This window comes from Vicugna pacos, chromosome 13, assembly GCF_048564905.1.
Source record: "Vicugna pacos chromosome 13, VicPac4, whole genome shotgun sequence".
Taxonomy (NCBI): domain Eukaryota; kingdom Metazoa; phylum Chordata; class Mammalia; order Artiodactyla; family Camelidae; genus Vicugna; species Vicugna pacos.
In genome coordinates this window covers 7,631,117-7,653,764 of record NC_132999.1, presented here as the reverse complement: position 1 = coordinate 7,653,764, position 22,648 = coordinate 7,631,117, and the positions used below count along the sequence as shown (strand labels likewise).

At 33.3% G+C, this 22,648-nt stretch overlaps 1 protein-coding gene across 19 annotated transcripts in view; it reads left to right on the top strand.

Moving 5' to 3' along the window:
- Positions 1–22,648, top strand: part of ADGRL2 (adhesion G protein-coupled receptor L2) — a 461,330-nt gene that overhangs the window by 294,583 nt on the left and 144,099 nt on the right. Inside the window, exon 1 of one of the 19 annotated variants that reach the window (XM_072974134.1) lies at positions 9,057–9,078. The exons of the other annotated variants lie outside the window; for them this stretch is intronic. The gene's annotated coding sequence lies outside the window, so the exon portion shown is untranslated. Of the gene's footprint in view, positions 1–9,056; positions 9,079–22,648 lie in introns of those variants that run through there. 19 annotated transcript variants of the gene reach the window in all.

The following is a 22,648-nucleotide window of genomic DNA, read 5'->3' as shown; positions in this document are numbered from 1 at the left end:
TGCAGCAGATAAGTGGGTGGGGCAGCTTTGTTTGGGTGGTCTGCCATTTCAGGCTGATGCTGTGTAAGCAAGGTAGTAGCTCTTGGGTGACTGTGAAAAGTTTATGTATCCTGCCTGCTTGAGCTGCATTCTTAACCAAGATGAAGGACAAGAATAATCATGTTGAACCACAAATTTTCAGGAGCAGTTATTTTAATCACTTAATTGGTAAAGAGGAGGGAATAATGCTAGATAATAGTATTTTTTATACAGTGGTGACCTGCATCTTTACGCAGGCAACTGCCTGCATGTTTCAAATATTTTTGCTAACCCTTATTATTACCTGTAGAGGGAGCTTGCATATGAGATAAAATAATCAGGGCAGTATAAATGGATAATTTCTCTTCTGAAATTATCTTATTAATATATTTTAAATTTTTTGTTTGAGAAAAATTGTTCTAAGGAAAATAAAGCATTGTGGGATTAGTCAAATTCTAGTGAAATTTAATATACTATACGCCAGATATTTATCATTTCCTATATTCACAGATTATAAATACTTTTTGCTTTTCTTAATTAGTAAAAATAATTTGAGAGATAATGAAAATAATGAATCCGGTTTGTTTTGAGATTTAATTTTTTTAATAATTGGCTCTGGGAGGATGGCTGCAGAACTCTTTCTTATTTAATACCCCAAAATTGTTGAAAGAGATCTGAATTTTTTAGTTTTCCAGATTATGTACAATATAAAATGGTCACTAAACAGTAAGGAGTAAATTACATTCCCCTACATTTATTAATAGATTAATTAGATGAGTTGGCTACGCTCTTTTCTAAAAACAAAAATGATCACCTTACATTAGTGACTTTTGCTTGCAATAAAGGACCGATCAGTGCAGTGACACTTAAACAGGGAAACGAAGGATCTAACGTTAAGTGACGTAGAAAACTGCTGTCTAACTTGGTAAAAAATGATTGCAGGCATGATAGACAGTGCTTGATTAAAAACTGATTTCTGTTTGTGAACCATGTGTCAACTAAATTTCTAAGAAATTATTAGCTGGATATTTAGAAATACTAGAGAGTTTTATAAGTAGGTGTTTTGGTAATCTGGGTGGAAAGCCTCTAGGAGCATTTGGATGGCTTTAGTGATGAGCAGATTTTTCACATTACTTGCATATACTTAATTGTGCCAGGAAATTTAAGGATGGGATATTGTGCTAAATTCTACCAGAAATGAATCGTTTTATTTTAATTTTACATTTTTGAATACTAACATTACTTAAGAATTTTTCTGGGAAAAAAAGGTTATCTACTTATGCATCCTTGAAAAGAGATGTGATAGTTTATTTTTTCTCTGAGTTTACAAAGGAATGAGGTGACAAATAAAAGTACTTATTTTGTACTTTAAAAGGCTATTTCTTAATGAAATTTACTGTTGTGGAATTATTATTTTATTAGCTAATCTTTACCAATGTGAAAAGATTATTACTGTTATACAGAATGACCCTCTAAGTATGGAAACTGTTGACTAATGAAGAGATTTAAGGCACTGGCATTGGCTTTTGTATAAGTATTACCCTCTCAGCATGGTCATACATTATCTTAACAAGTCTGTGCTATATTTATGCAGAACATTTTCATATCAGGGTAAGAATATTAGCAACAGCAATTACATTTCAATAGGATTATGATGGTATGTTTTTCAAAAGTGTCCAAATGCTCCTTTCTGTAGAATTATTGCTGGGTATCCTGTACTGCCAGCTTTTTTTCATCGCCTTAAATAATATGATAAAAAGATTTCTTATCATAGTTGGTGCTAAATATGATAGGTACTGGATAATGGAATCTGATATAACAGTTCTTTACCCTTTTCCCTCAAATTCCACACCTCCTTTCACAGTGAGGTAAGGGTTACTAGAGAGAATTCATTCCAGGAAAATTATTACGTGAGGAACAGTAACTGTCAGGGAGTGCATAACTTCTGTGAGGTTATTGGAAAGGCACAGCTAGGGTAAGTGCTATTTGTTTTATCTTAAATCTGAAGGTAGACTGCTGAGTGATTTTTAAAATAATGAGATTTGAATTAATTGTAAAGAAAATGTGTTAATGAAAAGTTAATGAAATCATTATTGTAAAAGTATTATTATACTGGCGTTGCTTATGACGAGGAAGTTAATTGGCAGCTGCTTTTCAGTTTAAAATACTGACATTCTTTATAAATTACTGAAGAAATTTTTATTAAGCATTCTTGAATGTATACTAAAAAAAGAACATGAATTACGGTAAAACACCCTCTCATTTGTATATTATGTTGAGTAAATATGTATTTGTTAATTGTTCCTGCATCTATATGAGCAGATTGCTTTTTTAAATAAGCTATGAGTAAAATATAATATGAAGAATAATTCTCCAGATGAGGGTAATGTATTAGGAGCATAGATATGAAACAGTCTTTTTTAGTGTAAATTTTATAAAAATGGAAGTTCCTATTAAAAAATAGATGAAATGTTTTATACTCTTTGAACCGAGTCATATATTTTAACATGTTAACATTTTAAACGAAAATTAGCAAAACATGTAATAAACGCTAAATAATATTTATTCAAAATTTTATATGTACCTCTTTGAAGAGTCTGGAACGCAAAACTATGAATCTGCATGTTTTAATAACTGTATTGGAAAATAATTTTTAAATGTATTTTAAATTATCTAATAACCAGGATTTAAAAACTACTGTTTTCATTTTAATTATAAAAATAAACAATATTACTTTCTTTTTGGCTTTTATGTTTCAAAGGCATTTCCTTTTGTCTGTTTGGTAGACTTATTCAAACTGAAGTCTAGCAAAGGTTTATAAAAGACTATTTTTATTTTGTTTACTTTGTGTAGTATAGTTTTGTGACATTCACATATTGCTAATTCAAAACTGCATTAAAGGATGAAAGTGTTAAGATTCTAGAATATCAAATTTCTATTCATTTTTAAAAAGAAAATAGGATATTATAAATTATCTCCAATAGTTTAAACATAATTGTATTACCTTGTACAGAAATAAACAAAACACCTAGGGAACTATCAGAAATTCAAAATAGAAATACTGATGTTTTTTACTTATGGATAATTTTGTCTCTCATATTTGTGTGGTTTCCGTATTTTAATATAAATATGATTCGTAAAACTGCTTTTTTGAGATTTATATTTAAGAAGGAAAAGAAAACCCATTTACTCATTGAATTTTTATATAATGATTTTTTAAAAATTTGTATTTGATTTTCTTTAAATCAGGTTATTGATTCAAAAGGTTTTTTGTTTTGACCAAACGTAAGTCAAAGCAGGAAGATAGTTGTTATTACTCATATCAGTGGCCTTAAATAAAAAGTTGGTTGAGGTTCAAGGGAATAGGTTAGCCCAGTGTTTTACTACTTGTCAGAGCATCGTAATAAATGCTTTGTTATCTCTCAGTAGTAATTATGAGCCCACAATAACAAATGTAAAAATAAATACCTAGCCCTTGGAAATTACTTGAATTACACTTCAAGAGAATCTTTGTTTTAAGTCTGCTATGTGTGATTCACATAACATCTGCAGCACATTAGGTATTTAAGAGTACATTTCAAAAAGCACTTGTATCTTTGTAGGAATTTAGGGTTGATTAGTGCTTATAAAATACTTTATAGAATCGTGGTGACATAGAATTATAATAAACTTTGATGGTCAATTGTAACTTTCATACTTGGCTATTTTAATAACGTAGTCACTCTCCCACACCTCCCATTTGTTTCTATTTTTCACTCATTTTCTTGTATTGGCTTACTAAAATGTTAAGTGCATACGTTCTCTCAACATTTCAGCCTGGAAACCTATAACTGATTTCATTAACTGAGAATAGATACTCTTAAGACAAGTATTACTCAGTTAATAATATTACATGATTAAAAAAACCAAGAACAAATCTTATCTTAGAATCCACATTTTCTGGAGTTGATTTTTTCAAAGACATTTAGAATTGATTTTTAATAGTTTAAGGATATTCTTTAAAAAATTACGAGAATAAGAATTAGAACAGCACTAACTTGAGAAACCCTGTAGCATAACCATTGCTTAAGTATTTTAAGAATATTGAGAATCTTATAGATTACACAGACTAAAGGATTCATTCTCTACATTGCCTGTTAATTCTGTGAAAACCAACAGAAACGTAGCAAGAGGGTTGTCGTTAACTCACCAAGATGTTAACTTTTAATTGAAAATAAACTAAAATATAGCTTTAATTTGTTAGGCTTTATTAAAATTGATTTTGCCTGTTTTTAAGGAATAAATTCATCACAATTCCTATGTATTTGTAAAATTGATGATAATGTTTTTTCTTTTTTTGTACTCAACACTATTTTGGTATTTTGTATGTTGCTTCTGTATTTTTGATATTTTCTCTGATATACTGTTTTCTTCAGATGTTTTAATAATTTCATGTTCATTTCTGAATCGACGGCTGAAGGCCTTATTTCTCTTTTTAAAAAAATTAAATCAACAGTTTTTCATTTGACTTCCCAAGCATGCTGCTGTTTGACCTAAAGAGAGCAAGGATAAAAACTTAGTGATGAGTATCAGTGTATAGTTTAATGTGGAGTCTCATTACATGGTGATGGTCTTCAGAGTGTTTCCATATGATCTAATATATTATTTGAGGAATGCATATATCCTGCCATCCTATAATTAAACTTGTATTATGAATAAAATTATATTTTTTAAAAAGATAAGTTTTTGTATCAAAAGGATTGATATGGGTAACAACATAGTACAATTGATGCTTTTGATTGGCCTTTCATCCTACTTTGTTTTATTTAGATTTGTTTCAACAAAAATATGGTAAGGCAAATAAATGTATTGGTTTTTGGCCAGGATTTAGCATTGTCTTGATTTCATTTTTTCTGGCTGAAAATTAGGCTTTCTCTGTTATCTAAACATAAATTATTGCGTTGTGTGTAAGGCTTAAGTGTCTATTGATTTTCTCTCATCTCTATTAGAATTCTTGACTTAGATATACTTTTGTAGTACTTTTACTATTTTAATATGCTGACATTAATTTCATATTTATTACATAAAAGAAATTTAGAAAGAGTGGAAAGTATGCAACCCTGTATAATGATAAGCTTTTAGACAGGGAACTATAACAGGTATCAATAATTCAGGTAGTTAGAAAGTCAAACTAAAATTATTAGGAAGTATTCCAGGAAACGATATGTCATTTTGGCTAAACAGTTAAAATTTTCATTAGCAATGCTTATAAAGGTTAATTTTTGGACAGTATCACAACTATAACCCTCTGAATTTTTAAAGCTCCGCTTATCTACTTGAACATTAATTCCTTACTTATCAAATTGACTTTTTAATGCTGAAGGCTCATTTAAGCTTCAGTATTCTACATCATTTTAACATACAATCAAAAATTAATGAGATTTAAGTGTTTGACATCTAGGTTAAAATTTTTTTAAATCACCTATCATGGTGGTATAAAAACAGTTTTAAAGGTAGAACTTTAGTCCATTTTTGTTGTTGCAAGAAAACAAATGAATGGATTAAAATCTATGAATAGATTAAAAAATATTTTAACAAACAATTCAGTGAAAATTGGAAGCTCCCTATCATTAATACTGAGCTTCCTTTATATGGACTTTGAGTTTTACTGATTGTATGCAAGCACAACCAATAAAGAATTGAATAATATACCTAGAACAGCATAGTTTTTGGTTTAATATATATGTATATATATTACTAATGTTAAAAATTAAAAATTGTTCTAAATTATAAATATAATAATCATAAACTTATCTTTATCTGTCAGAATATAGTGCAGATACCTAAAAGTGTATTTGATTGTTTAGTTGAGAGGCAAATATTTCCATTTTTGGAATGGACTTATATTCAAGGCTATTATCTAACTCAAACTCCCTAAACCAGTTTTTTGTTTATAGGGTACAACTAAGATCATAAAGGTAAATTTTAATGAAGTAAATCTTAATTTTGGGGCAGCCTTGTCATCATTCTATGTTGTGCAGTTTATAGGTTTCTCAAGACCAGAAGGTACCCCCACGCTAGAGCGATCCAGTTTTTGCCATTATCCTACCTCTTACTCCTAGTTTTGATAAATTAAATTATATTAAGATGCACAGTAGTAGAGAATTTTTACTCTATGAAAGAGTTCTTTTGAGAGTTTAATTAAAATAAAAGTCATACCCAAATCATCTTTTGAAATTTGGATCGTTTGTATGCAGATACGTTCTCGAAATACATTAGGCGTCTGTAGTTCACAACAACCATTCCAGACAAAGGTGAATGTGTATAAATGACAGGTAATGGCTTGGATTTAGTTTAATAATTCACAGTATTTATAGTGCCTTGGGTTTTACTTTCAAGATGTTATTTTTGGTTTCCTACAATGCCACAGAGATCATTATGGCAGCACATGTGGTTTTAAAAATGTGACGGAACTTCTAGTACCGAGTTTGTCAGAATTGCCAGACCAAAAGTATGCATTAGCTTCCATTGGTCTTAAAGTCTGTATTTTTAAATATTGATTGTGTTTACCCTTTACAAGAACAGTTTTATCTATAAGTACATTTCAGCTGGTTAATCCATTAACTTCTGGGCTATAATTCTTTTCATTTAAAATCAACAGCCATTTATTAAGGCCCTGCCTAAAGAAATGTACTGTGTAAGAACTGTGCTCTGTAGGTACTTATCTCATCAGAAAAACAGACCCTTCCACAAATAATTATAAGGTATACTATAATGACATGCTAACCTGAAGTGTAGAGGAAAGGCTGTGGATATATATGGTAGGTGGAGTGAATTCCAAATGAGTAATATGGAAGAAAGAGGATCCATTTAAGTAGACCTGATGTAGGAGGAGGATTTCAGCAGATGCAGGCTTTTTGAGGAAGAGGAAAAATCAGAGGTAAAGGTGCGGGAAAACAAAGACACAAAATGGTTAACTTAAGGAGAATGTGTATGCAGGGTGTGAATTGCACAGGAAGTGGAAGATGAAACTGGGATGTTTGGGGCATGTTTATGAAGAGCCTGTTGTACACTAAGGTTAGACTTTAACATGAAGGCTGTGAAAAGCTGTTAATATCTTCAACTGAGGAAGTCCTATATTTAATTGCTAACTCTTAAGGTGGTGTAACCTATGAACTAACGTAAGGAAATACTGGAGGAAATAGAAACCTGGTTAGAAGGTAAGGGGCAGTGGCAACAGACAGGTTTGAAAAGTTTTGTAACCATAGGGTAGAATTTGGCAGTTGATTGAACCCGAGGTAGAAGAAGAGCTAGGAATCAAAGCCCTGGGTCCTTATGGAACCATGCAAGCCATTCATTCCTTTCATTAGCCTGCTTAAGAGCAGGGGAGGAGGAATGAGCCCATTTTTGTGACAATACTTTGAGGTATTGCCTTATACCTAAAGAAAATCAGCTGCTCAAAAATTATTTCAAGTTAATAGTTAATATGTATGCTTTTAATGTGATTTGTGAAAAAATATAATTTTGCTTCCTTTATAGATGTCTCTAAAAAGATTCTTGAGTACATACCTGCATATGTTTAAGTGGTAGTCATGTTTTTTCCAAGGGCTGATTAAAAAGAAAACTTTCATTTTGTGGATTTGAGGCTCTATGGTGTGGGGTTTTGGTTTATTTGTGTTTTATATGAGGTTTCTAGAAGTTAATCAAGGCTATAAAAGTCAGCTATTATAATTTGGTTAGGGAGAAATCTTTATTTAGTGAAAGAATAACTTTTGTCATGGTTAGACCTGTTGAGATAGTCTCTTTGTTCCAGGCCATTTTAGTAACATTCTTAAACAGCTCTTTAACCAACTAATTTGATATTGTTATGTTTCCTTAGCTACCAGCCTGCTCTTTGAAAGCTTTAAAAAAAATTCATTTCAATTTATCTTTATTGTGACTTTCTCTTTTATTATTATGAACTTAGATATTGTTGGTATATAGGAAATTTCCCAGCTACGTCTTGTTCATTATAAGAAGAATGAAGTCATTTCCTCAATAGCTTTTTCGTTCTTAAGAGCCAGCAGTAACTTTTAGGTTTATAACTTATCCTTTATATCTAGTTAATTATGGGTGACAAGGCTGAACAGCAATCAAAAGCACCTATCAGCACCTATCATTAGTGATTAACTCAGAGTAGCTCTCAATGTATTTTTCAATAAACAATTATTGATAATGAAGATCACAATAAAATGCACTAGGACCTAACCAGCTTCAGTTTCCTCTTGTGGAGGAAACCATAGGAACTATAAAGGTAAAAGAGTTAGCACTCATTTTTCTGTGGTAATCCATAAGTATTCTTGCTTCCATTTAATAGAGAAAATTTGTATGATGCAGTTCTCTCAGTGCTTGCTAGAGCTTCATACATGGAAAGCTCTTAGTAAATAATTGTTATCATTATTGACGTGGATTAAATTTGGTTCACTTTGGTTCACAAATTTAAGTGGCCTGTCTTTTGACATCCATTTTCAACTCTTTAGATTTGTTTTATTTTTTTCTGTCATTTTTGCTCGGGAGATTCTCTTTTCCTCCATTCTCAATTCTGCTCAGAACTTTCGATAATGTTTTTATTATTGGGTTTTGTATTATTCCTGCTATCTTCCTTAGCTGATATGTCAGTGACTGACCTGACTGGCTTTATCAAAATTGATGTTCTGATACTGAAAACAAACAGTGTTGATGTATACCCCATTCACCTGAAAATACCAGTATTTTCTGCTTCCAATTTTACTATGTGACTAAAAAGAATAAATTGTTTTCCTCACTTTACTCTTATGATCTGAATCCTGACTGAATTACCGTATGAAAACCATCCAAGTAGGTTTTAATTTTTTTGGTAGGTTTTCTCCCCGATCTACAATCACAGCTGTAAAATCCCTGCCCCCAAATCGTCCCAAAGATTAGGATCCTCCCATGTATTCACAGTTTTAAAAGGAAGTCAGTGGAGGATACTTGTCAGAACTGTATCCTGGTAGGAAGGCTGGCTTCTGAACCTTTTTCTGCTGGTGGATCTGTTACGAAGAAAATATAGATTCGCATAAGGTAATCAACATGAAATAAAGGGAAGTTAACTAAATGTGATTGTTGACACTGTAGTGTGAATTTCATTTTATTTAGTGGTTAAGGAAATCTTAATATAATAGAACTATTTTAAAAGATTTTAATGGCCGTAAGATAAAATATGTAAAGAAAAATTTTGACGAAATATTTTAACAAATCTGTGGTGTAACCATCTAATCATCAAGCAACCTGTGAACAGTAACTAATACCTCATATAAACTTTTAGCAAAGGTGGCTCAAATTTTATCATCAGGGATATTTTCTGGCAGGCAAGGAGCCATTCTTCTGCAATTTCTTTCTTCAGTGGGTAATTAGATTTCACAGGTGGATTATCTTTGCCTTTTAATTGTGAAATGATAGTTTTTTCGGAGGGGGGGCTACTGGTGATGGTTATCTGTCTTCCAAATGTTTTCTAGGGACTAATACTAAAATCTGATTAAAATCTCATTGTGTTCTTGCATTCATAGAAGAAAATACTATAAATTGCATTATATGAAACTGAATAATAAGTATGGCTTGATTTAAAGTATTAATAAAATCTAAATTCGTACATTGTTGCTATAGGGTTTCAAGATTTTAATTTAGTGAAATGCCAGAACAATTTCTTGTATTTAGTTTGATGAGTGTTATGTGAGAAGCCTGTCTTCCCAAATTAGGACGGCCATATATATTGTACTATTTACAGAGTCTAATTATTAAAACCTGTTAAATTTCACATTTAAAATTCAAATATCTTTCTGTAAATGAGCTGCTTAGATTTATTGTCAACATTGTTTGACTTGTATATTGAAGTCTATTAAATTGCAAATGCTGGTCTGAGAAAGGGTGGAAAGTTAGGATTGAGAAGTAACCATGGTTTTTCAACAGCCTCAGTAAATCAGAAATACTAAAAAGAAATAAATCTGCAATGTTGCATGTATTGTAAGCAATATCAGATACCTTAATTGCAAACTAAGGCTGAAGTTTAATTCCCAGTGTGAAATTTGCTGGTTTTTCATCTAGACGTGACATAAGCCCAAAATTGGCATTGCTATTGTCAGTCCCATAATTTTGGAAGAGAAAAGAGGTGTAGGTTTTAATTTTTTCATTTTTTGTTTCAAATGGTGATAAAAGTGTACTGTACCTTTATGCTGTCCTTGATTTTTTTAAAAAAATCACTTTTAGGAGGAATTTAACTGTTGGAAACTGTTTTCTCAAATTCAAAATATTGCTGGGAAAATGTGTAGATATAGACGCTTACCTTGACAAATTTTGCAAGGAAAAAATTATCTTGCATTTTCAGTACTTTGAAAATAAATGTCAAATTTGCTTATTTAGCCAATCCTGTTTTTATTTAAAAGCAAATTTATCAGATATATTTAATATAGTTTCATACAATTTCACATTTTATAATACTTTAAAAGTTTTAAATTCTTTTCAGTATTTTAAACTATAAATTGTTTTTATAGATAAACTATTGAATTTTCCAATACAGACGGCCCCCGTTTTACGGTGGTTTGATTTAGGATTTTTTGACTTTATAGTGATGTGAAAGCAATGTGCATGTAGAAACTTTACTTAAAATTTTGAATTTTGATTTTCCCTGGGTCTAGCGATACGCGGGGTGTGTGCAGGATGGTCCTCTCATGTGCTGGGCAGTGGCAGTGAGCCCCGCTCTCAGTCAGCCCCACTGTCGCGGGGGTCAGCAACCGGTGCGCTGACAACTCCGTAACCTGGTTTTCCCCTCCAGTGCAGTACTCGATAAATTATGTGAGATGCTCAAGACTTTATTATGAAATAGGCTTTGTGTTAGATGATTTTGCTCAACGGTGGGTTCATGGAAGTGTTCTGAGCACGTTTAAGGTAGGCTAGGCCATGATGTTGGGTGGGTTAGGTGTGTTAAATGCATTTCTGACTTAGATGTTTTCAACTTACTTAGGTTTATAGGGACATAACCCCACTATGAGTTGAGGAAAGATCTGTATTTTATTTATTTATTTATTTATTTTCATTTTGGTGGTGGTAGGAGTAATTAGGTTTATTTATTTATTTTTGGAGAAGGTACTGAGGATTGAACCTCAGACCTCCTGCATGCTAAGCATGCAGCTCTACCACTTGGACTATACCCTCCCCCCATCTGTATTTTAAAGGAAGATTTCACCAAGGGGTTATTTTACTGGAGTTTGGTTGGACCTGAGCTGCAGGTTTAGCTTCCCCGCTAATTGAGGACCTTTCTGTCTCCTCACTCCTAAAGTGAGGAGGCTCAGTGGTTTTTGAAACTTCCTTGAGGGAGTTCATTCGACTTCTTTAAATGATAACAAGGATGCCAAACAATGATAAATTTATGAAAAATAGCCGTTTTTATATTTTGTGTCTTAAATTGGCATTCCTCAATATTTAATTAAACATTTAATTAGAATAGTCTTGACTAGAAACTAATGTGAGAATCCCTATTTTAGGAGATCTCTAAGTTTGTTTCCAGTTTTAAAAAATTATGTTTCAGCTTTTATACTTCAGTTTCTGAATTCCATTTACTGTCTTTATCCTTCCCATGATTCACGTACATTTTTTCCCATAGTTCAGTTTATTCATTCACCCCTTCCTCCCTCTCTCCTCTCTATTTACCAGATTTCCTTCCTTTTTCATTGAGAAAATTTATCACACTATTTCCCAGACATTAGGCAAGGGTCCCCAGAATTGAGGTTGTAGATGTGAAAGCCATGGGTTCTGTTTTCATTTAGCTCACAATAATTTTGAAAATGATACTTCAGATACTTTGTGATAGTTGTAGCCATTTTGTATTTTGGACACAAATGACTGTGTCCCCGTGTGTGCCATGGAGGTTTAGATTTCGATAGTCAAGTGATGGACCTGAACTGAAAAGGAATAGTAGTTGGCAGAGGGGATTTGGATAGAAGGAACAGCATAAATATGCCAAGAAAGGCGCAGAGGTGAGGGTTAGAATCCTATGGCCCCAGAATCGAATTACCTTAATATTTGAAGAACAGGAAGTAAATAAAGGGTGGTCATTCTCAAGTTTAGATGTTAGACAAAAATAAATCCATTAAAAATTACAATAATGCTCCAGAAAATCGGTTAATTTATTGTATATACACTGTATTAACCACCAGGATATGCCACTTCTTATCAGAATTAAGATTAAAGGGTTGAGCAAAATAGTGGTCCATGAGGGACACTCACTTCCTTAATTATATTAAGAAAATTCATAAAGTTATTTGTGCCCTTGTGTCATCTCCTTATCTCCCACATCATGGTACTGCTTGTGGTACCAACCTCAATGCTTTAAACAAAGTATGTATCCTGGACATTTTTTTGGTTTGGTTTGAAGAGACTTATATTGAAGAAATAAATATTGAAAATTTTGACAGAAAAGGTTTTTGAAAGGTTTTAAAGCTTAATTGAGGAGAAGTCATGAGATAACCCCAGTTCTGTACAAATGGTACAGATAATGACTATAGCTGCACTTGGAGGTGATCCAGTTGGCTTTATGGCATTGGTGGTTTTTAAACCTGTTAAGTCTGTATAGAATTTCTTCAGGTGGAAAAGAGGGAAATGCTTTGTATATGAGTAAAAGAATCTTAAGTAGAAGTCAATTTGAAAGTCATATTCAGAAATACTTAGCAAAGAAGTTTGACGGAAATAGACGTTGAATTAAATATTTTTGAAGTTAGAGCTGTTTGGGCTCTATTCCCGTTTTTTGCTTTTTTGCCAGTTTAAAAAAAAAACTTTCCCCTTTTACCATTGCCCCTCCAGCCCTCAGTTGTAATTTCCCTATTGTTGAAATAGAACGACTAGATTTGTTGTGATAATTAAATTACAATCAGATAATAATATATACTTAAGAGAAAGTTTAAAAATCAGCAGTTCTGAGATCTGCCTTTGACAAGTCACAACCCCACGTCTTTTCTTTGTCTTATACATAAAGTGATTTTTAGGATTGGTTCCAGTTTTACACATTTTTATGGTTTAGAGTGAAATTAGGAAGATTAGTCTAATGGCAGTTGGCAAGCTGGATGGAGGGCAAGGAATCAGCGATGAGATTTTTGCAGACGTTGAGAGAGAAAGAGGTTAGAGCAGAGGGGGTGAAAGGAAGAGAAAAGATTAAGACATTTCAGAGAAATAATCAATAAAACAGTGAGTGAACGAGGGCCACCTAAAGTGAAGTACCTTTTATATTTACAGGGCTGTATTTTATTCAGACTTACTTGATTAATGCTCCAGAGGATTTTTGGTTTTAAAAACATTAGAGATTGAGTTCATTTCATTTGTGTGTGTATTTGTCTGTGCACTCACGCTCCTACACATTTAGGAAGCTTGGTTCAAAGAAAATCTGTTACTTCACAGTGGATGTGATTTTTAAATTTTACCATTTCACACTAATGTATTTCTTTGTTACTACTGCAAAGTATATGTATACAGTTCATGTAAATCAGTATTTTGGTCTGCAAGATTTTTTTGGAGACTAGTAGTGAAATAGAGGCATCTTTAATACATACGACTATATAAAACATTATTAATGTTAACAGATGTTGCACTTTAATCCCCTAGAATGATTGTTTGGTACCAGCAGGAGATTTACTAAGCCTGAATCGTGTGAAATTGTGTGTGCATAAGCTGCTACTTAGATTGTAAAAATGCTATTGAAAACTGTTAAAAAGTTTTAGCTATAATTGACAGACAAGTATTAACTGTGCTAAAAGAAGTATGTGTATATGGTTGGCCCATGCGTCTTAACCTTGTTATCATTTATCTTCTTGTATTAATGTCACTAAATTATTAATTCATGAGTCAGGGTAGGAAGTGTGAAGGCACCATTTAAATGTGTGGCAAATTTACCCTTATCGCTAGAGACATGAAAAAAGTCATTTTGTGTTATCTGGAAAATGGAAAGGACATTTTAAAATTTCATTTACAGTAATCCACTTCACTTCCAGTAAAACACCTAGATTATTACTACCATAATATAATGTTCTTATTAAAAATTTGTAACCTTCTCCACTCTTTTGTCTTATATATAATATGGATAGAAAAGTTTAGCCTTCATGTATTTTAATGTGATACTTATTAATTGTAGCTTAGGAATGGTGTGGGATAGCGTGACTCTTCTAACAAACATTAGATTGCAGAAAATGAAAATATTTACTATAATAGTAACAGTCAAAGTATTTTGATTGGGGGGAACCTAAATATAGGGAATTGGAAGGCTTTAAAAATAATTTTGTTCTAAAAGAAATGTGTGCGTTTATTGTGACTTCATAATTTCTTGGAATAAGATTAGTGATTTTGGCCTTGTAGAGTTAGCGTTATAGCAGAAATTCAACATGTTAGAATTTAGCAGTTTCCTGCTGAATACAATGTGGAACTGGGGTATATCCACTATTTCATATGGGTGAGTAGCAGTGGTGACAGAAATTTCAGGAGTTTGAAGCCACTTTTACCAAGAGCTATTTGAAACCATCGTATGAATGGTAGAATACCTCAGGGGTCTTGTCCAAACCTCATTACTTTTCAGTCTCCCATTACTTACTGTTTTGATTGGTTTTACATTTTCTCCTGCCAAACAAAGTAGTAAGATAGGTTACTGTGGTAATGCCTTTTATTTTCTTTTCTGGAGTGTCTCCCCAAACACTGTAAGCTGTACTTACGGCTCTGTTACACACACACACTGAAAACATTATTTTTTTTTTGGTCAATATAATGCTGCTTTATTTTATTTTTCTCATTCCAGCATGGTTAATTTAGCTTTATATTAACATTTAAATTAATTTCTTAAGTAAGACTACAGTTGGTTTGCATATTTTGGTAGACATGGATAGTTATTGGTCGGTTCATTACTGGACTGCTTTCTATTATCTCCATCTTGCCCGGTTTATCTGTAGCAGGGGTTGGCAGACTGGCTGGCTGGCTATTTTCGTAGTAAAGTTGATTGGCACGAAGCCATTCTCATTCGTTATGCGTTGTCTACGGCAGGTTTTGTGCTAGAGGCAGAATTGTGTCGTTGTGACGGAGACTGACTGTGTGGTCCTGAAAGCCTCCTTACCTACTTACTTACCTGGTCCTCTATAGAAAAAGTTCCTGATCTCTGCTCTGTTGTATCAGCCGACGTAATTTCCTTGCTTCCAGTCTTTCTAAATATGATACAATAATATTGATAATTTTTAGCTTAAGAGATTTGAAGAATTACTGGTTGTTATCTTTGGTAGTTATTAAACACAGTTTTTTTGCTTTTCTTTATATGTAGCAAGAGATATATTTTCCTCAAAGTTTCTGATTTGGAAATTTTTAAAAAAATTGTTGAAATACTGCAAAAATGCATGTCTTTTACCAAATAAGACAGTCTTAGCAAGTAATTCAAGCTTCTAGTCAGTTTTTCTCACCTTTTTATAACCTACATTTCTTTTTATTAAACATCACTTTTATTACCACTTTAACATTACTTAAACTTTTAATAGAGGTTATAAAATTATATTTTAAAGTTGAAAATCCCTCTTCTAAAAACCACGTACCTCCCTTACTCCATGATTATGTAGTTAAGAAGTATTAAAACATAAAACTTGTTACATTTTAATTTTTTAATGAACCAAAATTTTTGTTTTTGTTTGTAATTTTTAAAGTATTTAACAGTCATTCAAAATGTCTCAGTCCATTACTGTTTGTTAATAATTGTGTATACAAGTATTTTTTTGCCTTCCTAAGTCTTCTAATCCTCTCGAGGAATCAGCCACACTGACCACATAGGATTTCAGCCCAACACTGAAAGAGTCTGTTCTGTTCATTCACTTAGACTACAACTTTATTTCCAATGTTGTTAATTAAGTTAATTTTCAGAAATAATTGGTATATTCTTTTTCTCTACCACACAATAAAATACTGTTATTTTGAGTTTTGCTTGTTGACCCGGAATAATATGGTAGGAAATGTAGGGTTTGATGGAGACTAACCTTGGCTAAGGCACAGGAACTTGCTTTTCCTGGAAGAAGTCCCTGATGTCATCTTGCTTTTTGATTATGTGTAGTTTTCCCACAAAGAAATATGTGAGCTGAATTAGTCTTGGGTTATTATATCATGACTGCCAATGTAACAGTCGGTAAGTAGGTTTTTAAAAATGTTTTTTGAAATAGCAACTCTTTTAGATGTAATTTTTAAATTCTGAATTATTAGAATGATTGCTGAGAAGTATTTTGATAGAAGAGACAAGCCCTTAGTGAAACCATATCGCAGTACATAGCCCCTAAAGCCTTCCTTAACATTACTTAAGATGGAATCAGGAGCGTAAACGTGTAATTGGACTAATTGAGAAAATAATGGGATAGTAAATTTATTGTGTATTCCTACCCTCGTGGGTAGTTGCTAAACTTGAGGCCTAGATGATTGTGATTTGTCCCAACTCTCATAGTAGGAGGTTAAACCAGGGTTCTGGACTGTGTTCCTCATGTCGCTCTTGGGCTCTTTTCATTAAGATGGTACTGACTGACCTGGGTGCACATCCCAGGGGAAACTGCTTTCATTTCTCTTCTCTCTCATTATTTTGGTATATAATAGATTTACTGTTAAGTTTTGGGGAGTTAGTAGTTCTTAATGCATATCTGGGGTCTTAGTCATTTTCTTGTGTATTTAGTTCTCCTTAGAAGGTTATTACCTTTTTGAAGGTGGCAGTCATATCTTCATCTGTTTTATAATCCCTTTAGAACCAAACACAGGACCAGCATATAAGGTAAAGATAATAAATGAATAGGTAACACTCATTTCAGTAGTCAATGTCAAAATTACCTAGAATGTAATCGCTAGATTGTCATTGAGCTAAACTGACATACATGCAGTTTTAGTGTTAATATTATTTACTTATTTTAGAATTGCAAGTTGAATTGACACTAGATATATTGACATAGCTTGCCACTGAGTTTTACCATTCATTGATTGCAAAAGGCAATGTGCTATATATATTTCACAAAATTTTCTTTAGCTTCTTACCATGTGTTCTTTATAGTGTATTTTTCACATTTATTTTTTAGTTCATTTGACATATTTTACTCAGATTACCTCATTACCTGTAAGAAACCCCTGATGGTGATATTGATGATCTAATATACGACAGATCCTGGGTCATTATTATTTCATTCAGTGGTTGTATATATAGACCAAGAGGGAATCTGAATATTGATTCAGGGAATGGCTAGTAACAATGATCTGTGAACAAAGGATCCAATATAGTGAGCCAAGCATAAGACTGAATCTCATGAGCAGCATTGGATTTTTTCTTTTCTGTTTTCCTGAACAGTGATGAGTCCATAATATCATAGATGTTAACATTAAAACGTTCTTCCCATGACTATTAAGATTCATTCTTAATTATATTCGAGGAAATACTTACATTTATAATTTTGACTTGTAAGCAATTTCTCAGGTATTTTGGCTCATAAAATTCATCAGTCTAGAATAATTTGTTAATTTAGAACATACATTGTGAGCACTTTAAATAGCACTATAAATGAATAAAATGAAGATAGCTCAACTGGAAATACTAAAAATTAAGTTAACATTTAGCTATCATTACCTCAGGGATATTAGTTTTACTCATGTAAACATTTTGAAAATCAACTGATTTTTCTTTTGGTACCTTATCACCTTCATAATCCCAGAATGTCTTGGTTCTATTTCTATTTTTTATTCCAAAGGGAAAGATAATAAAACACACAAAGTGGGTAGGTTTATCTGAACTGCTTAACTAGTGGCAATAGTGGTTTTAGAACATGGGCTTATATCCCAGCCCTGCTCTTATTTACTGTCCTCAAACAGGTATTTTCATTTTAAGGCAGACTGGGTGAAGATTCCATGAAATAATATAAGTAATCTAGGTAGTTTAGCTGTCATTTTGGAGGAACCTAAACTATGTGCCAATCAGTTGTAGCTTTTTATCAGGAAGAGTTATTTTTGAGCTAGAATGTAATCTCCCTGAGGGTTAGGAGTTTTGTCTCTTTTGTTCCTTAGTACACAGCATTTGATAGATGCTCAGTAAATGTTTGCTGAATGAATAATTTAGGGACTAAGAATTTCTTTGTAATTAGCCTTGATTGGAATTCAAGGTCTGCTACCTGCTAGCCGAGTAACTTCCAGTAGAGGAATTACTTCTCCTTTCTGAGCCTCAGACTTCTGACCTTTATAATATTGACCTTAGAAGGAAGGGTTATATGTATCTAACACAGTATCTCACACAGTAGGCACTCAGGAAGTACTTCTGGCCATTGTACCTATAGTTTATATTCAACTCAAAAAAACTGCATGAGAATTCTAGATGATTGGAAAGTTAAGAGGAAATATAATATCTTAACTTTGGAGGGGACTGCCATTTGAAAATTGCCTTCCCTTTCCCCCAAGTGGGGAAGAAAACTAACCTCTCTGTTGCAGATGTATTATAATTTTAACAATAAAAACTAAATATTTTAAACAAATGAATTTATGATTTTTTTGTATATTAAAGTTGGGGAAGCCATTAACTTTCATGCTTTGTAAGGTAGTGTTTTCAACTGGGCATGTGGCTTCATTTTTTCCTTTTCTTTTGAAACTTCATTTGCAACTTTATGTTCAGTCATAAAATGTCCCCTCCATTGGTTTGACAATGACAGCCATTTGTTTTTATTATTTCAACTGGAAGCATTTTAATGAAGAGAATGGCAGGCGGCCCTGCACTGTGCCTCCAGTGTCCACGGCTACAAGCCTGTTTTGCGTGCTCAGCATGACTCCTAGATGTTATAGCAGATAGCAGATGTGATTTACTGGGAGCAGTCCTGAACTCTTCTTTCTGCTTCTCCTCTAAGCCCTCTCATAGGAGAATTTATACCTTTACAATGAAGAAGTTTCAATAAAGGGTAAGACCAATAATGAATGTTTGGGGACTTTAGCATAAATAGTTTAATTAAAGTACTCTAGGTTTGATACCAGTGTCCACTGAAATGAAAAGGTGAAAGAGGGTGTGGCGACCAGTGGTTGTCCACGTGGTTTAAAAATCTGTGTAGTGTTCCCAGCCCCAACCCTATCCTCGCAAAGGGAAAGAAAAGAAACTCAAACGCAAAAGGAAAAGAATGTCGAACGTCCGGAGCTAAAAAAAGGCTTTCTGATTAGTGATAACGAGGGTTTACTTAGACAACTGAGTGAAAGAAAACTCCCAAGGGTGTTGATGTTTTCTCCTGTGTTAAGATGGGGGGGAAATTTCTGTAATTTATTTTTCATTTTCTAAGTGTTTGCAGTGGGGCAGAGACGGGTTAGTATCACCCTCTTGTTGTTTTGGTAAAACATAGAAAAGCAGCTTTCTTTTGCTGGGAAATTCTATGCCATAACGATTATAACTTTATAGCACAAATTAGATCAGAAAGACTGATTTTTGTACAGCTGTCTTTAGCTCTCATTTCGAGTTGACGTGCATTTAATGCATTTAGGCTCACCCTGAATTTCAGGCTCACCCAGAGCATTACTGTTTCATTTTACACCGCGTGACTGCACAATAACAAGGATGGGTGACTTTGCTGGGTCTCCCGCTTAGACGGCTCTTTCCTATTTCTGTTCTCCTCGTGCTTGTTGTTCGGGCTTAACGTCTGGTGTTCACAGTTAGTCCATGAGTAGAAATGAAAGATAAAGGTTTATTTATGATTCTTTATGGTGGCTTTTCACTTAAGAGAATATCAAGCTCATTTAACCAGTTTTGGAAAAATTTTAATTATCTTGTCCTCTTTTTATTTGAAGCATATTATATTCTACTTCTTTCATTGATGCTTTTCAACAAATGAGTTTTATTTTTTCTATTTTTGTTAAATAGATATCATATGTAAGATTTAATGTGGTTTCCTGGTAGTGTAACATAAATACACGAATATTAAAACTGATTAGTAGTGTTTTGTTAATTTTGCCGACAATTTAAGGCACAAGATTTTTAAAGCAGCTGGTAACTCTAAGCAGGTCACTGTCCGAAAGGCTACAGCTAACTGTGCACTGTAAGTCTGTGTAAAACATTGAGGGCTGTTGGGATGTAAACAGTGCTGAGGCATGTTCCTGGAAGTCGTTGTTCAGCTTTGGAAGGGTTAGTAGTAATGATGCATCAATTGACTTTTTACATGACAGAGTAATAGGATACTTAGATCTAAAAAAAATCTTGACGGAGGTTTGGTAGACAAGCCGCATGTGGTTTCTAGAAACAAGGTGAGGATGAAATTGTTTGAATCTTCCTATTTGAAGGGTAAGGAAAGAAACAGGAGGAGCCTGTACATTAGAAGTGGTTTGTCTTTTTAAAAATCATAGTCATGTACAGTTTAAGCAGAACTGTCCTGTTTCTGTTTTATTAAGAAGTGAACTGCTACTTAGCAGGAACGGGTTTCATCTCTGCACTGTGCCTTTACGTCCCCAATTTTCCCCTGAAGTTCTTGGCAAGAGTTTTTCTAAAAATCTAAAGACAAACTGTTTTTTAATGTGGGGAGTCAATCTTTTCTGCTTGTTGAAAGGAAGTTTAATAGCCCTTTTCGGACTTTACTCTTTGTTTTTGTTTTGCTTTGTGAGAAGCTTTTTCTGAGCTTTATTTTGCAGGTGGTTACAGAGTTTGAAGGGCCGTCTGTTGACTGCATCTATGCCTGTGAGCGTCTCTTGGCTCCAGTCTGGTTTGGGAGCAATGTTTTCTTGGGATTAGTTTCCCCATGTTTGATTATTCATTCATTCTACCCTTAGCTGATTGTAGTTTGCTAATAAGTATTTCAATTTTCATTAACATTTTTTAATGGAAGGTTGTTTTTAATTTGGATCACAGCAGTAAAATCTTTTGACTGTTTTAAAAATTGCATTTAAAGCTTAAACTTTTGAAAATAATCTTATTTGATGTGAAAGTGATTGGATATAGGTTATAGAACGAGAAAAATAAATTTGATACTCTTTTACTCATTGCACAGACAGATGGATGGACTTAAGCTTTATTTGGGTAGAAAAACCATGATTTTATTACATTTCCAGAATCTGTTTCTGTTTGTTAGAAACAGTCATTTAAACTAAGTCTCATAGTTGACTCAAGTGTATTTTTAAAATTGTGTTTCACATTCTCAAACCTTTAAATTGTGTTTCACATGTAAACCTTAAGAATACACTGAAATTTTGGTATAGTTAAAATCAGTTCATAAAATATTCTGTCCTGGCCAGAGACCACAAAAGAGGTCTGGGTTGTGTGGTTTCCTCCTCCTTTTCCCCTCACTAACAGAGGTTTTCCTATCTTGGCAGCTGTTTCCTACAAGGCAGTCATCAGTCCCTGATTTCTTCCTTCTTTCTTCCCACAAACAAGGACTCTTTCAAATAGTGGATGACCAAAGACAGACTGATCTTGGATCACTTTAAAAAAGTGGAAATGTGTTCAAGACTTGTGCATGTGGGCAAGCGGCCTGGGTGCATTAGTTCATTGAAATGAAAGTCCCCATTACAACTAAAACCTGAACAGTCAGAATTCTTTGCTTGAATCAGGAGCATTTCAAGGCTGACTTAATTTTACTTGTAACAATTAATGCATCTCGTCCACGCATTAAAATTATTTTGATTGCTTGATCCAGTCATTGACCAATCTATGGGATATAAGAAATTGTGCACTGATTAGCCTTTTTGATATGACAGGCCATGAAATTATCTAATACCTCTCTGTACTGTATATAAAATAGCTTGTAGATTTAAGGCAGGTACTTTGCACAGCAGCAGTTGTAAAGGAAGGTTTACTTTTGGTTTTGTCTTTTGAATAGTCTTTGGGAGCCAGAGTGAAGAATGATGAGGGAGCCAGCCAGTTCTGCAGGATTGTGTGTCATGTGTCTTCCTCAGATTAATTTTTGATGTATCATTCTTCTTTTTACATTTTTGGCGTTCAGAATAGGGAAGCTTGCTTTTTCCTTTGTTTTTGTCTTATTTTTTTGGGCAGAGAAGCATCTGAGGTGTTCTTAGAACTGGGTAATACCAATTGATTCCCCTCATTATGATACCTGGTTGTCTTTAAAGTTTTCCGAGAGAGCTAAAAAACCGATCTGATTATGGGTCATGGAGGTGTATGTAGGGAAGCAGTTTTGTCTCAGGAACTATAGGCATGGTCAAGTAAACCCCTTATTACAGAGATATCTTGCTAATTTCATTTATGATTTTATGGATCTTTGTATTTAAACGCTAGGTAATAGCTTCTGATTACTTTTTTACATTCTTCCTGGCGTGTTTGTTGGTTGCAGTCTGATAAGTGTTCCAAACCATTTAGAATCTGACCCCTTTTCAATTGAAGTTACGTTACAGGGAACTGAGAGTAGAATATAGTGCCTGCTAATAGCATCGCATATGGTGCATGAAGCATGTAGCAAGTGCAGTGTAGCTCAGCTAATGTGAAATAGAGAACTCAAAGTTATCTAGGAAGATTTGGTTTTCTAGATTTTCTTTATGCTTTAGTGTTAGGGACAGCATCTAAATTATGTAAGCATCCATTGTATTTGAGTTAGAGACACAACCTCATAATGGGGTGGGTAGTCCCTTCACTGCTCCACTTTAAACAACTCTTCATTTG